Source organism: Nerophis ophidion, linkage group LG15 (assembly GCF_033978795.1).
Source record: "Nerophis ophidion isolate RoL-2023_Sa linkage group LG15, RoL_Noph_v1.0, whole genome shotgun sequence".
NCBI classification, from domain to species: domain Eukaryota; kingdom Metazoa; phylum Chordata; class Actinopteri; order Syngnathiformes; family Syngnathidae; genus Nerophis; species Nerophis ophidion.
In genome coordinates this window covers 26,447,516-26,463,873 of record NC_084625.1, presented here as the reverse complement: position 1 = coordinate 26,463,873, position 16,358 = coordinate 26,447,516, and the positions used below count along the sequence as shown (strand labels likewise).

General features: G+C 40.6%; 1 protein-coding gene across 1 annotated transcript in view; it reads right to left on the bottom strand.

Annotated features, from left to right (window-relative positions):
- Positions 1–14,691, bottom strand: part of phldb2b (pleckstrin homology-like domain, family B, member 2b) — a 108,018-nt gene extending 93,327 nt beyond the window's left edge. Inside the window, exon 1 of the mRNA XM_061921935.1 lies at positions 14,498–14,691. The gene's annotated coding sequence lies outside the window, so the exon portion shown is untranslated. The remainder of the gene's footprint in view (positions 1–14,497) is intronic.
- Positions 14,692–16,358: the final 1,667 nt, after the last annotated feature.

Below are 16,358 nucleotides of genomic sequence, written 5' to 3'. Positions count from 1 at the left end.
CACACACACACACACACACACACATACATTCTTGTATTTGTTTACTTCTTGAAACCTCTGAAAAATGCCTACCTCTTTATAGATATATAAAGATTTGTATTTACAACATTAATGATACATACATATGATGCAAATATAAAAAAGGTAAACTCTTAGTTAATTTTTTGGGTTTTGAATTTTCATTATTTACTTTAAAAGCCTACTGAAATGAGATTTTCTAATTTAAACGGGGATAGCAGCTCCATTCTATGTGTCATACTTGATCATTTCGCGATATTGCCATATTTTTACTGAAAGGATTTAGTAGAGAACATCCACAATAAAGTTTGCAACTTTCGGTGTTAAGAGAAATGCCCTGCCTCTACCGGAAGTCGCAGACAATGACGTCGCAAGTGTGGGGCCTCGTCACATATTCACATTGTTTTTAATGGGAGCCTCCAACAAAAAGTGCTATTCGGACCGAGAAAACGACAATTTCCCCATTAATTTGAGCGAGGATGAAAGATTTGTGTTTGAGGATATTGATAGCGACGAAATAGAAAAAAAAAACCGCGATTGCATTGGGACGGATTCCAATGTTTTTAGACACATTTACTAGGATAATTGTAGGAAATCCCTTATCTTTCTATTGTGTTGCTAGTGTTTTACTGAGTTTATTAGTACCTGATAGTCGGAGGGGTGTGTCCACGGGTGTCTGGACGCCAAAGTCTTAGGGGAGTCGACGGCAGCTATGGACAGCACAAGTTCAGCTTTTCTCCGGTAAGAAGCGACTTTTTAACCACAATTTTCTCACCGAAACCTGCTGGTTGACATGTAGTCGGGATCCATGTTCGCTTGACCGCGCTCTGATCCATAGTAAAGTTTTACCTCCAGTATTTTTAAACAAGGAATCACCGTGTGTTTGTGTGGCTAAAGGCTAAAGCTTCCCAACTTCATCTTTCTACTGTGACTTCTCCAATATTAATTGAACAAATTGCAAAAGATTCAGCAACACAGATCTCCAAAATACTGTGTAATTATGCCGTTAAAGCAGACGACATTTAGCTGTGTGTGTGCGCAGCGCTCATACTTCCTAAAAACCTGTGACGTCTTGCGAATACATCATCATTACACAACGTTTTCAAGACGAAACTCCCGGGAAATTTAAAATTGCAATTTGTTCATGCTATGGTCACATATGGGACGCGGGATGTCTTACGTAAGCACCGGAAGTCATAAAATAAGCTGTTCACCTGGCAGGTTTTTTCGGGGCTGAATAGGGAAGTCCTTCTTTAGCTGCTGTCTTGTTTTATCATATATTGTTGCCTTTGCACCTGTCAATGTTTACTTTTGTATGCACATTAAATCAACTAAAAAATCCTGACTTTGGAACAATGTTCACGGACTCTAGTATTTGGCTCTCTATTAGATGCAATGGTTTTCCATATTGGGACCATGATTTCAGTCCTAACTTGTTCACCGGAACTTATATAGAGGGCACTTTTCCCTGTTGATGTCTCAAGAAGGGTAGAAATACAAGGACACACACACAAACACACACACGCATGCACACACGCACTCACACACACACACACACACACACACACACACACACACACACACACACACACACACACACACACACACACACACAGACACACACACACACACACACACACACACACACACGCACACACACACACACACACACAAATACACACAAATACACACACACACACACACACACACAAACACACACACACACACACCCTCAGCATAATGGGCAGGTGCTAACAGACCACCTCAACGTGACCCATCAGTCTCTGTAATAGTAACAGAGAAGCCTCTTGTTGGATAATGAAACCGGTGAGAAAAGTAAAGTAATGCAAAAAAAAAAAGATACTGAATGGGAGGAAACAAAGAAAAAGCGGACATTCTTCCTCACTCGCAACCGTTATAAGGTAATCATATTTCAAGGAAAACGCAGAACCTTGAAACCTTACATTGGGAACCAGCGTCGCCTTTTGAAATGAATTGAAATTAATTTCATTGGTGCTCGCCCCTTCAAAACAGCATACTTTTAACATGATACATGCTTTTCAAAACTAAAAACACCACAATACAATGTACTAAAACATCTACTATAGTTTTAAGAAGTGATGTAATGATAATTTACAACATTTAACGTAGAAAGTGGACTTCTATGGTGTCTTCTTCCAGCAGCTTCTTCATATTTTCATGAATAAATGTATTCTGTTTAGGTTTTATTTAAACAACTTTGGCTGGCATTAGACTCATTCTACTTCTGTGTAGTGCAGACTAGTAGTGATATGCTCTAACTGTTTCACCATATTGGCTGCACACTCTGTCATCTTTTTGATTATTTCTGTCTTAAATTCAATCAATATCATACGCTTCGTTTCCTCAGCACTGTCCCTCACACTCTGGTGGCTCCCATTAAAAACAATGGTAATATGTGTGGAGCCCTGCAACCAGTGACGCCCCGCGCACATTCTTCCGGTACAGGCAGGGCTTTTCTATTAGCGACCAACAGTTGCGAAATTTATCGTCTATGTTCTCTACTAAATCCTTTCAGCAAAAATATGGCAATATCGCGAAATGATCAAGTATGACACAGAGAATGGACCTGCTATCCACGTTTGAATAAGAAAATCTCATTTCAGTAGGCCTTAAAACAGGGCACCCTTTGATTGATCGGTCAGTGCCTAAAAGAAGTATGCATTCTGACAGTCACTTGCTGGTGACATTTAAAAAAAGACAAAACAGAAGACCAAAATACATAATTTAAATATATATTTTCCTTTTCATAATTTTTGCTCACTTATTGTCTTTCGCGCAGCGTCTATTAAAATGACATGCTTTATTGCAACCATGCAAATTGGAGGATGAAGTCCCATCCATCCCCTCCAACACAAATACATTACAGTTCTGAGGGGAAAAAAACAGGCCCAGATACATAAAACATTTAGTGAAAGTTAAACAGACGTCCATTGTTTATACAGTATATACATGGAGTTCCAGTGTGAGATTTAAAGCAGGTCGAGGAAAACTACTTGCATGGGTCAACTATAGTGATGTCATAAACAGCCTCAATAGATTTACCACCTTGCTGACTTTAGAGAGGAACCTTTGTGTCCATCACTATTTCTTTTCCCAGTTCTTCGCGTATCAAAGCAGGGGTGTGCACCGTCTGAAAAAACCCCCACATGCACGTCCAGTCATGTCTAGACTTCATGCAGTTGTACGTCTCAGTTCCTGTGTTTTATTTGGCACGCATGTAAAAGATAAACGACACGAGTCACTTGGGAAGAGAACAATACATATAAGTCATGCAGAATTCTGTTTGGGCTGCGACTCGATGAAGTGTATGATGACACGCTCTTGCGGGCTGAAAATGATAAGTGTGTGGACTTCAACAGGGGACCCAAAACAAAGTCTTAACCCTTACACAGCCCACGCTGCTCCTGGTATGCAGCATTTTGTTTTAAAGTTTTCTTTTTTTGAAACCTACAATTAGGATGACTTTACTCTAACACGTGCCATAACCACTACTATAACATTCCTAGAAATGCAGTCTACTATGACTTCCTTTGACCTTACCCTGAAACATTATCATTTACAACCTGAATCTGGGGTTGCATGATATAGACAATATACAATACAAATGGAGCAATCCTGGCCTCCGTGGCGGTAAATAAGCTATATGTTTTATCATGGTTACCAGCCCTGGAAGAAGAAAAATAGCTAAACATGCTACACTACACACCATAAGACACAGTTGTCCAACTTGAGGCCCGGGGGCCAGATCTGGCCCGCCACGTCAATTTGTGTGGCCCCCGAAAGGGTGGAAACATTATGTGTTAATAAAGTACCTTATCTTTTCTTAATACATGTATTACATAAAATAAATGTACTGTGTGCAATTACGTATATTTTCACTTTACACCATCTCTAACAATAAAACAAAATATTGTATCATCATACATTTCAAAATATATTTTGTTCAAATTAAAGATAAATACTTAAATATCTGCTTGACTTATGATTTTTGATATAGCTTTACGTATTTTGCTCTTTTTTTTCACACATTTGTACCTATTTTTTGATTCATTTCATTACAACAATATCAAATTGTTCATGCAAAATGTTTACAGAGTAATAATACACTATAAAAACACAACAACGATAGATTTTACAGTGTAAAAAACAAACATGAATTTGTCCATCCATTCAATGTAATTCTGTATGTTACTCATTGAATGTAATGTAATTGTATTTATTTTATATGTTATAAAAAAAAACTAAAAAATAGCAAATATTACGGTAAATGTTGGCGACTGAGCTGCCAGTTTTCAACAATACAATATAAAGATTTTCTTTTGTAGAGCATATGTAAAAAAAGACATAATAATCAAATACATAGACAATTATACACGTTTTATATACACACATTTATATTAATACTGTATATTATTAATCACTGTTAAAAGTGGCCCTCTGATGGCAACCATTACCATAAAAGAGCTAAATAAATACAATTCACTTCAATGTTTGCGAAGAGTACATAAATGGCGCTCGCAAGTATGGAAGAATTGACGAAGCAGGATTTGTATCACGGCATGTTTTAATTGTGATGAGACCTCCGTCCACTGCTTTCTTTTCAGCTCCTCTGCCGATGTTAAAATAGGTGGATTTTACTTTTTAAAACCTTCATTATTGTAGCAATATGGTGGTTAAAGTTAAGGATTTTGGGGATTTCTGATCATTTGTGAGAGACATCTGTGTGTGTGCATGTTAAAAGAGCAGCGCATACAGGGACAGCAGTATGTCGTTGTTGTTTTGGCTTGGTAATGAAGAGATAGTTAATTCATGGGTATAGAAGTGTACAAACCTTCACTAAAATAGGACTTTTGTTGAGGCTGGATCCCATTATTCATCTTTACATTGTTTATATTGGAGAAATGTGCTTCATGATACGAACTTTTGACAAAAACAAGAAAGTTTGATCATATTAGGCCTATACTGGCTCTCCTGCACGGCATAGCTCGGTTGGTAGAGTGGCCGTGCCAACAACTTGAGGGTTCCAGGTTTGATTCCCGCTTCCGCCATCCTAATCACTGCCGTTGTGTCCTTGGGCAAGACACTTTACCCTCCAGCTCCCAGTGCCACCCCCACTGGTTTAAATGTAACTTAGATATTGGGCTCCACTATGTAAAGCGCTTTGAGTCACTGGAGAAAAAGCGCTACATAAATATAATTCACTTCACTTCCTGTGCTCTAAAGATGTGACTTTAAGGTTTTACTACTTACGTATAAAATACTACACGGTCTAGCTCCAGCCTATCTTGCTGATTGTATTGTACCATATGTCCCGGCAAGAAATCTGCGTTCAAAGGACTCCGGCTTATTAGTGATTCCCAGAGCCCCCAAAAAAGTGTGCGGGCTATAGAGCGTTTTCTATTCGGGCTCCAGCACTCTGGAATGCCCTCCCGGTAACATTTAGAGACGCTACCTCGGTAGAAGTATTTAAGTCCCATCTTAAAACTAATTTGTATACTCTAGTCTTTAAATAGACTCCCCTTTTAGACCAGTTGATCTGCCGTCTTTTTTCTGCTTTGCCCCCCTCTCACAGATTTGGTGACCACAGACGATTCGCTAGCTGTCCAAAGTTGGTACCCAGGGTGGACCACTCATTTGTGCATCAGTTGGGGACGTGTCTGCGCTGCTGACCTGTCTCCACTCAAGAAGATCTTTTGCTGGCCCCACTATGGACTGGACTCTCACACTATTATGTCATCTATTTCATAAATGTCATCTCTTAAGACTGACAGAGTTCAATATTTATCAAAATGCTTGTTTAACCTATCAAGTCATTTACAAGCTGAATCTTAGGCTCTGTAGTTTGGTTCCTATCTACCATCCCCAGCATGCCCACAACACTTGTAACTTAGATGGATCTGATAACAGGTAAACATCGTTTACTGGCTTGTACCGCTCACAGTGTCGTATGCAGGGGACCAAAGATTTGGAACCAGCTTAATGAGAGCCTCAAGATGCTGTTTCCATTCTCCAACTTCAAAAAGAAACTGAAAAATTACCTATTAACCACCTATCTTTAATGCCTCATGTGGGGTAGACTACTGTTGGGTTTTGCATGGTTGAATGAATGTATGTATGTATGCGTATGCTTGCTTTAGTACTATTATCTTGTGTTTATCATATAGCGTTGTTGTTTTTTGTTTTTTTTCCGTTGTGCTTGCTACCATATTTGATCTTTCCATGTATATATTGTCCTTTGGACCCCCTGTCAAAAGCTTCTTCTACCTTATTTGGGGCACCCTTTCACGTACCAACATCTTTAAATGATGATATTCACCACTATTGTAAATGTTATATGTTATTGTGAATAAACTTGTAAACTTGTTAACTAGTATGTTAGATCCACTGGACGTCCGTTGCACCAATCGCCCAGGGGGGAGTCCCCACATTTGCGGTCCCCTCCAAGGTTTCACATTGTCATCCCATTGGGTTGAGTTTTTCCTTGACCTGATGTGGGATCGGAGCTGAGGATGTCGTTGTGGCTTGTGCAGCCCTTTGAGACACCCGTGATTTAGGGCTATATAAGTAAACTTTGATTGATTGATTGAACTATTTGATTTATGAACCCCGTTCAAGAGACAATTAAGTTTGAAAATCAAGTTTCCACTATGTATACAAAAATAATGTATCGTGATATATTGTGATGTAGATTTTAGGCCATATCGCCAATCCTTACGTGAAACTGTATTAAATAACTTTTCAAAAGTTTTGCTATTTTTGAGAAAATTTAGAGGACAGCTTTGTAGAAAAATAGGCAGACATGGGATCTGTAAATGTAATTTGTTTTTTTTTCTTGTATTTGCAAGTTAGCAATGTAGCTCACATTGCTATGCTATATTGTTTGTGTCCTCCTGTACCACCCGTGCTACATTCTCTTGATAACCAGCGTCTTCTGCAGTGGACATTTGTGTTTTTTTTATAACAGGAATATTATTTCCCAAATTTCCAGCTCTGACAAAAGTAAACTACCAAACACAAATGTCCCCTGCAGAGGACGCTGGTTCCCAGGAGATTGTAGAGCAAATTTTTAGCTCCGACAAAAGTAAACTACCAAACACAAATGTCCACTGCAGAGGACGTTGGTTCTCAGGAGGTCACGGCTTCTATGTAGGGTTACAGTGTGCACTCTTTGAATAAACACCTTCCCCACAGCTTGAGGAAGACATCCGGCTTATCACTCAGGCACCTGGAGGGCCCCAGATAGGATAAACAAAAAGTGGAAAACCAATGTCTACTTTCTCCACTGCTTCTCCTTGTGGTGTAAAATACTTTAATACATTAAATCCCTCCAGCTGTATCAGATGTAAAAAAGAAAAAGAAAAAAAGCAGATGAAATAATAGTTTGGAAGCCCTTTTCAGAATGAACTGTCAGTGGAATATTCCTGACAATTCATCTTAACTTATTTTCAAAATGTTTTCACAAGTCATTTAAGCCGCTACAGCTCTGTGGTTGCTCAGTATATGCGTGAGAGATGACATCACACACACACACACACACACACACACACACACACACACACACACACACACACACACACACACACACACACACACATTTTGCATGGCATTCCCGAGTGAGTTCCACAATTCCCATGTGACTCCAGAAGGCTTGAGCGTGAGATGTTATTTTGGAAAGAGGTTCCACCCGGTGATTGTAAACCAACCTCCTTTTTCAAATACCACATTTTTTTAAATCCTGCAATTTCACGTGTGAAACCCAATAAAATTCAAACTAGGGCTGGGCGATAAATCGATATAAACGATGTATTGCGGGTTTGTCTCTGTGCAAATAGAAAATGACTATATCGTGATACTCGAGTATACGTTCTCACACAGTTGCTTTTAGCTGCGGGCATTACACTACAGGCTCTTCCCACTCTTTCTTGTCACTCCTCACAGACAAGCAGGCGCACCTTCTTACGGACGTCACATACTGTCACATCATACGTCACATACGTATACGCCCTCGCCGAGCAGAGAGGTAGCAGCATGGGTAACGTTAGCTGTGATGCTAGCAGAGCCTTGCGAGTGGTAATACGAGAGAAAGAAGGTGCGAATGAAGGAAGAATTAATTCCCAAGAAAAACGGTGGTTTGTCTTCAAGTGGGAATATGTCGAACAGACAACTGTAATAAGTCAAGCATGCAGCTCGAGCGTTGCTATAAAAAGTAGCATCACTGCTAATATGTAACATCATTTGAAAAGTCACCTGCTAGAGAATGAAGAGAATTTCATAATGTCCGTCGTAACCTACCACATAGCGAAGGACGAATACTATTTGATTTCCTATTATGCAGCTCATTTTTATTTGACACTTAAAATGTCTGACAATCTTGCACTTTCTGTTTTGGAAATGACATGAACGTTTGTGCCAGTGCTTAATAACTTTAATAAATACAGTTTTGGTCAATTGACTTAATTTTGTTTTCCTTCTCGGCATGAAAGTTTAAAGGTAGCATATATGAATGCAATATAATGAAGAATGTTTTAATGTAGACACATAGAATGATCATACTGCTGTGATTATATGCATCAAGTGTTCATTCAAGGCCAAGGCAAATTATCGAGATATATATCTTATATCGCAATATGGCCTAAAAATATCGAGATATATTTAAAAAAGGCCATATCGCCCAGCCCTAATTCAAACCATCAACAGGTTAAAGTTTATATGGAATTTACGTTCTGAAATGTGTCTTTAGTAGAATATTCCAAGGTTGTATCAATGTTTCCTGTTATTACTGTCTGTGTGATGGGCAGCACAACAGTGTTCCACTCATGTACATTATGGCACATGCCAAACTGCAGTTATAATGTTGAGGGGCGGCATCTCTATTTCTTGAAAAAACAAGGTTGTCATCGTCTTAACGCAGAGAGTTATGGAGGTAAGATTCCACACATACTGGCAAACCCATTACATAACAGTTCAACCTCCAAGATGCACGCCCCACAGTGTGGTGTTTATCAAAAGGACTCCATTCGGAGTTCATGAGTAAAAAAGAATGTGGTGGCTTGACAAAATTCTTCATTGCACTTTGGCGGTGATGTTTGTGCAGTGACCAAAACAACCACACTGGTGGAATGCAATCCCACAGCAGTGTGTGACCAAGCTGGTGACCACTGATTGAAGCTAAAAAATATTTTCTGAGGCAGCATCAAGACCATTTGAACAAGTCAGGTAAACTCTTGTTGGTTCAACATTGCAGCGACCATGGGAATGCTCACAAATCGGCGCGTGACGCATATGGCATCACCTGGCGCCAAGGAGGTTGGTGCACCCTTTTGTTTGCAGACTGGTGTAAAACCACTTGCTGGGTTAACAGACAGTATGACCTTTTACTTTGTACACACACGTCTACATGACAATATTGTCAATAAAACGCCAAAATGTGAATGTAGGGTTTGTGCTAGTAATAAAACAAGACATAGGAACAAAAATGTTCCCAAGTTGTTTATCGGTTCTTTTTTTGAAGGTCCCTTGTTGTGTTGAATGTACATTTTAAAGAATTCTCAACAGTCATGCGTCATTGGAGGCTTTTTATGGCAACCACTTGTGTGAAAAAGCTAGCATATTCTTCTCTTGTTTGCTCCACTTTCAAAAAAGAGGCACAAAATGATTGTTTTTGTTTTTTTTCACCAAGGGCCATATACCGAAAAGTCACAGCATTCTGGGGCCATTTTGATATTATCTATTTTGTAACAATAAAAAAAAAAGATGCAATCAGGGGACAAAAGGTATGTAAACTTTTTCTCATTACATTACATATTTTTTGCGCATTTTTTCTTACACTTTTACGTTTTGATATTATCCATCCATCCATTTTTCTACCACTTATTCCCTTTGGGGTCACGGGGGGCGCTGGAGCCTATTTCAGCTACAAGTCACCACCTCATCGTAGGGTCAACACAGATAGACAACATTCACACTCACATTCACACACTAGGGCCAATTTAGTGTTGCCAATCAACCTATCCCCAGGTGCATGTCTTTGGAGGTGGGAGGAAGCTGGAGTACCCGGAGGGAACCCACGCAGTCACGGGGAGAACATGCAAACTCCACACAAAAAGATCCCGAACCCGGGATTGAATTTTGGACTACTCAGGACCTTCGTATTGTGAGGCAGACACTTTTTGTCAAAATCAATCAATGTTTATTTATATAGCCCTAAATCACAAGTGTCTCAAAATGCTGCGGGACAACTCTTTGGACACCATTGTCATAAACAAACAGTCTTTCTACGTCAGGGGTCTCAAACACGCGGCCCGGGAGACGTTATTTTGCGGCCCCCACCGTTATATGAAAGTTTAATGTTTGTGCGGCCAGTGAGTTTTATATGAATAGCGCTTGACAGCGTTGTGTTATTTGGGTCCAAAATGTCTCTTTCAACGTTCTGGGTTGCCTACCCAAGCGTTAGTGGAAAAGCGGCAAATGAGTGAAAGCGACAGAGACATTGCCATGGAGACGAGGGTTTTCTTACGTGCCTGGCTGCAGTCACACCGCAACACTTGTCCGTCAGTAATAACAGTCCCCGATAACCTGGACCAATTCAAACCGTTATTTGTTTTTTTTAATTGTTTAGTTTGCATTGCCTCACACGATGAACACTACATATGTATCTATATGACGCCGGATAACACTCCGATAGCCGTCACTTTTTTGCGCTCACTATCCCATACTTCTCGCCGACCGCCGTGTTGCTGTAGGGAGGAAAAGCGGAATGACACGCATTGCGGAAATAACATTATCCTCTGTGCGTCGGCTAAATACAAATATATTCCACAACCCCAAATATCTTCTTTTTCAAAGTCCGCAGTCAAGAGAAAGGTTAGTTATGTGCAAAGACAATTCCAGGAAAAGTGGAAGATGCAATATTCCTTTGTTGAGCACAGGGGCACCCCCGACGTGTCTTATTTGCACAGAGAAAGTTGCGGTGCACATGGTATACATTTTGAAAAGTCATTATACAACTAGACATGCTGAGGACATACTTCCCAACCCTCCCTGATTTTCCGGGAGACTCCCGAAATTCAGCGCCTCTCCCGATAACCTCCAGGGACAAATTTTCTACCGACAATCTCCCGAAATTCAGCCATGCCCCCTCCATCTCCATGAGGACCTGAGTGAGGTGTCTGAGAGTGTGTCTGCCCAATGACGTTATAACTGTAGAATGATCGAGGGCGAGTTCTTGGTTTCTAATGTGGGTTTATTGTAAGGCAGTTTCATTAACGTCCTCTCAGCGCGGTAACAACACACAACAACAGCAGTCACGTTTACGTCTACCACTCTACTGTAAGGCAGTTTGTCTGCCGTAAATAGCATGTGACACTCTTAAACAGGACAATACTGCCATCCACTGTACATGCACCAGCACAACACCTCCAGGCAACTTCAACCCTTTATCCTCCTCCATTCACGTCCCATCTCCCAGGATCGTAAATAATCTAATGTATTTCTAATGTATATACTTGTTCTTATGCTATCTGAACTCACTATGTTCTCTGCTTGCTGTACATATCCTATTAAGTAAGACCTACACTGTTTCAATGTGCATTTCTCTGTTGATGCAATTGTTGATGACTGAAGCGCTGATATCAACCAAACCCTCCTCATCCTACCCCCCAGATTAAAAAAAATGTAAATAATTCAATGTATATACTATGATGATTAACTTGTGTGATGACTGTATTATGCTGATAGTATATATTTGTACCACGACTTAAACAAGTTGAAAAACTTATTGCGGTGTTACCATTTAGTGATCAATTGTACGGAATATGTACTGTACTGTGCAATCTACTAATTAAAGTTTCAATCAATCAATCAATCAATCATGCATATGTGACAATAACATCTACTTTAGAAAGTGCAGTGGACAACTGCGCACACAACAGCTGTAAATAAACACGCCCCCAACCACGCCCCCCGCCCAACCCTGACCACTCCTCCCACCTCCCGAAATCGGAGGTCTCAAGGTTGGCAAGTATGGCTGCAGAGTACCGTATTTCCTTGAATTGCCGCCGGAGTGCTAATTATTTTAAAACTTCTTCTCCCTCCTGCGCTTACCAAAGGCATGCGGTAAAAGTAAGCATGCGCTAATTATTTTAAAACCTCTTCTCACTCCGGCACTTACCAAAGGTATGCAGTAAAAATTTGAGTGTGATGTAAGCTTGGACCTTAAATCCTACTGAATAACTCTTAATCTTCTTTCCTTTATGCGATTTTAAATTACCGGTATTGAAATCAGCCTCCTCCATTTCTAAAATGATGACAGGGGAAGTGTCACTCGTGACGTCATGAGTTTGACCAGGCGGTAATACTAAGCATGCGATATTTATTTTGCGAAGCGAGTTTGACCCGGCAGTAATTCAAGGCAGGCGCATACTATATGCCCTGCGGCAATTCAAGGAAATACGGTATGCAACATTTTTTTTAAGAAATGTTTTGTCGCGGCACAGCCTCACCCAGACTCTGCATCCAGTGGCCCCCAAGTAAATTGAGTTTGAGACAACTGTTCTACGTGGTACCACCCCTAACTAAATAAGTCTGATATGTGTATATGCCCACTACTTCAAGGAGGATTGCTTTGGGAAAAAAAAGCCTTTGCTACACATTTTAAATGAAGCCTATAGCTCTGACAGTCATTTAAGAGTCAGCTACAGATGTGGGGGTTGAATTTTTTTTTTTAATATTCAGCAAAAAGGCTAATGTAGCATGACATTGCTGTTAAGATGTGAGTGTTACATTAGCACTGTAACTCATGTAATTATGCTAGTGTTGCTAATGTTTGTTAGCTCAGACTTACGATGCAAAACCTCTTAGTTAATGTGATCTATAGAAATGAACATTCTAGTTTAAATGCCATTCATTCATCCATTTTCTACTGCTTGTCCCTTTTTGGGGTGGCGGGGGTGCTAAAACCCTATCTCAGCTGCATTCGGGCGGAAGGCACTGTACACCCTGGACAAGTCGCCACCTCATCGCAGGGCCAACACAGATAGACAGACAACATTCACACTCACTTTCACACACTAGGGACCATTTTTATTTTTGCCAATCAACCTATCCCCAGGTGCATGTCTTTGGAGGTGGTATTTATATTAAACTTTAAACATGCATCTGGGGATAGGTTGATTGGCATCACTAAATTGGCCCTAGTGTGACAGTATAAGTACAATAAATTATTATTTTTGTCCAGGGTGTAACGTAACTTCCGCCCGAATGCAGCTGGGATAGGCTCCAGCACCCCCCGACCCCAAGAGGTACACGCAGTAGAAAATGAATGGATGGATAATTAATTTAAACGTTAAAGTAGTTTTGTATAGCGTTCTGAGTATGTACTTCTGCTACCATCGGGGAAAACATCATTACTTAATTTGTTTTCCAATTTTTGTTGAAATCCTGGGCTTTTTGAGTTAAAATTTTACAAGGAACAGTTATAACATTGTGTAACATTGGACAGGATAATATTGGTCTTCTGTGGAAGCTGTCAAGAAATGCTGGCACTGTATGATTGTAGCCAAAGTTTAACGATCCTTTTAATTTCAAACACACACACACATATAAGTGAATGAAGTGCATACTTAGTCAACAGCCATCATGTCACACTCAGGGTGGCTGTATAAACAACGGCAACAGTGTCATAAACATGTGTCGTATAGTGAAACCACACTAAACAACAATGACAAACACATTTCGGGAGAATATTTGCACCGCAACACAACATAAACACAACAGAACCAATTCCCAGAATTCCTTGCAGCACCAACTCCCCCGGGACACGACAATTGGTAACAAACAAACAGTACTCATAAGTTTATTCAATGTACAGTTGTCTCTTATTTATCTGGGTTAATTGGGATCGAACATAACCGCGATATGATTTCTGTAAATTAGGATTATGAATCGTAAATCCAACATTTTCTTAGTTCGAGCAAAAAAAACTTGCTTTTGATCTTTAAAATGTTTGTTTTTTTTACTTTAATAGAGCCTTCTAAACATTAAACAACACCGATATAGTCACATTTACACTTGTTTCACCCAATTAGGTCGCCTTGAGTGTGTTCTACTGTAAATTACAGGACTGTATTGTATTTACCCATAGTCCGTAAGATCCTCCCAATCGTCATTGATATGGCCATCACCCGGCCACTACAACGCGGTCACGGCATGAAAATACTGAATCACATCCTGGATAATTCCTCCAAGTTAGAACTGGGCTTTGAGTGCTAAAACGACGGATTTGAACTGTAAGTTGCTCAACTTGACAGTTGTAGTTATACCATTAGCTGTGATGTTAGCATTTCATGTTAGCTCAGTGTGTCTGCGTTGATGTTCCTCAGTGATAACGTCAAAGCCTGTGTTATGAATGTCGACTATAAAGTGCATAAAAAGAGCTCACCTCCACTTGGACCGGACAATTGCTGCGAGTTTATAGCAGTCTCAGGTAGCCTTCTCAAGTGCTGTACTGAATGTCTGATGCTACTTCCAGCTGTTGTCATTTGAAATGGCTCATTTCAAAAGCTCAGCAAAATAGAGACGTGTTACCGATGAGGCAGGGGTTGAAGATGAAGTCCATCCAAAAGTTGTTCTGTCAAAAGTAGGCTTGAGATTGTCACAGTGAAGATCGAGTAGCCCCAAGATTAGCCACCAAGATTAGTCACCAGGATTAACCACCAAGATTAACCGCCTACGATTGGAAAAGGAGTCTAACCATTGACCTGGAAACAAAACTTGGCTTGGTGAATATTTTCAATATAAGTTAAAGTATCAATTATAATCTCACACACACACTGGTGTGGTGAAATTTCTCCTCTGCATTCGACCCATCCCCTTGTTCACCTTCTGGGAGGTGAGGGGAGCAGTGAGCAGCAGCGGTGCCGCACCCAGGAATAATTTTTTGTGATTAAACCCCCAATTCCAACACTTGATGCTGAGTGCCAAGCAGGGAGATAATGGATTCCATTTTTGTAGTATTTGGTATGACTTTGCCGTGGTTTGAACTGACACCCTACCGATCTCAGGGCGGACACTCTAACCACCAGGCCACTGAGCAGGTAAGACAAATACTGCACTGTAATTGTTGTGTACTAGGCAAAGGGAAGGAAGCGACACCAAGGCAGAACTGTGTTTTCAAAGGTTTATTTAAACCTGTGATGAATGTGTGGGATGTGTATGCTACCACTAGTGAGTGAATGCAGACGATGTGTGGAATTAACAGTGCGGGATTTACCAAAGGGTGTTGTCGGTGCGTGTTGGATGTATATTTTGTCGAATCCAAAGGGGAAGGCGAAGAGGTAGTCAGGAGGGAGGGAAGCAGTCGGGGGCTGAATTGATTTACGTGGACCCCGACTTAAACAACTTGAAAAACTCATTCGGGTTTTACCATTTAGTGGTCAATTATACGGAATATGTACTGAACTGTGCAATCTACAAATAAAAGTTTCAATCAATCAAAGGCTGGAGAGGCAACGACGTCCGGGTCCAAACAGTGGTCAAGAATCGGGGAAGGCAAGCAAAAATCCGGGAGGAGGTTGTGAGGCAAGAAACGATCACGGAAGACACTAGGGAAGACACAAAGGACATCTAGACAGGAAAGAGCAAGAGGACAAAGAAGGCGAGCAAGGAACGAAGGGGAGGTGCCAAACTTGATGCTTACTCAGGTGAGATCGGCTACGTTCTGGCGAAGGTCTCCTGGCTTCGCTGACTCTTTATGCCGCTCCCTCTCGTCAGGCCCAGGTGCACTGATGAGTGATTGCCTCCAGCCTTGTCGCTGCGTGGGCGTGCTGCGCCCAGCGCAAGCGTGTCCAAGTTAGCAGCCAGAGGAGGAATTGTGACACTCAGAAGCATGAGAGACACGGGTTTGAATCCGCGCCGTGACAGTAATACATGTAATACACACACAATACTTACATTTTATAGTGTAACACTGAATTTAGGCCCAAAACATGTAAAATGTTTATAAAAAGTAAAACAAAATCTGCAATGCTGCAAGATTTGAAGCCTGATGTAGCGAGGGACGATAAAAAAGATCCTTGAAACATTGCAACTTTTACCGCAACTAAGGAAAAGCTGGAATTGTGTCATGTTCGTGGGTTGCTTTGTAGCAATGGTCGTGTTCTCAGGATGCGGAAGAAAAGGCAAGAAGCTGCAGAAGCAGCTTGCAGGTACGAATCTTTTAATCAAATTAGGCAAAACACAAAGCAGCGTGTTGCTGGGAAACTTACATGAAGCAAAAGGCAAAAATGTAGCTCTTAACATAG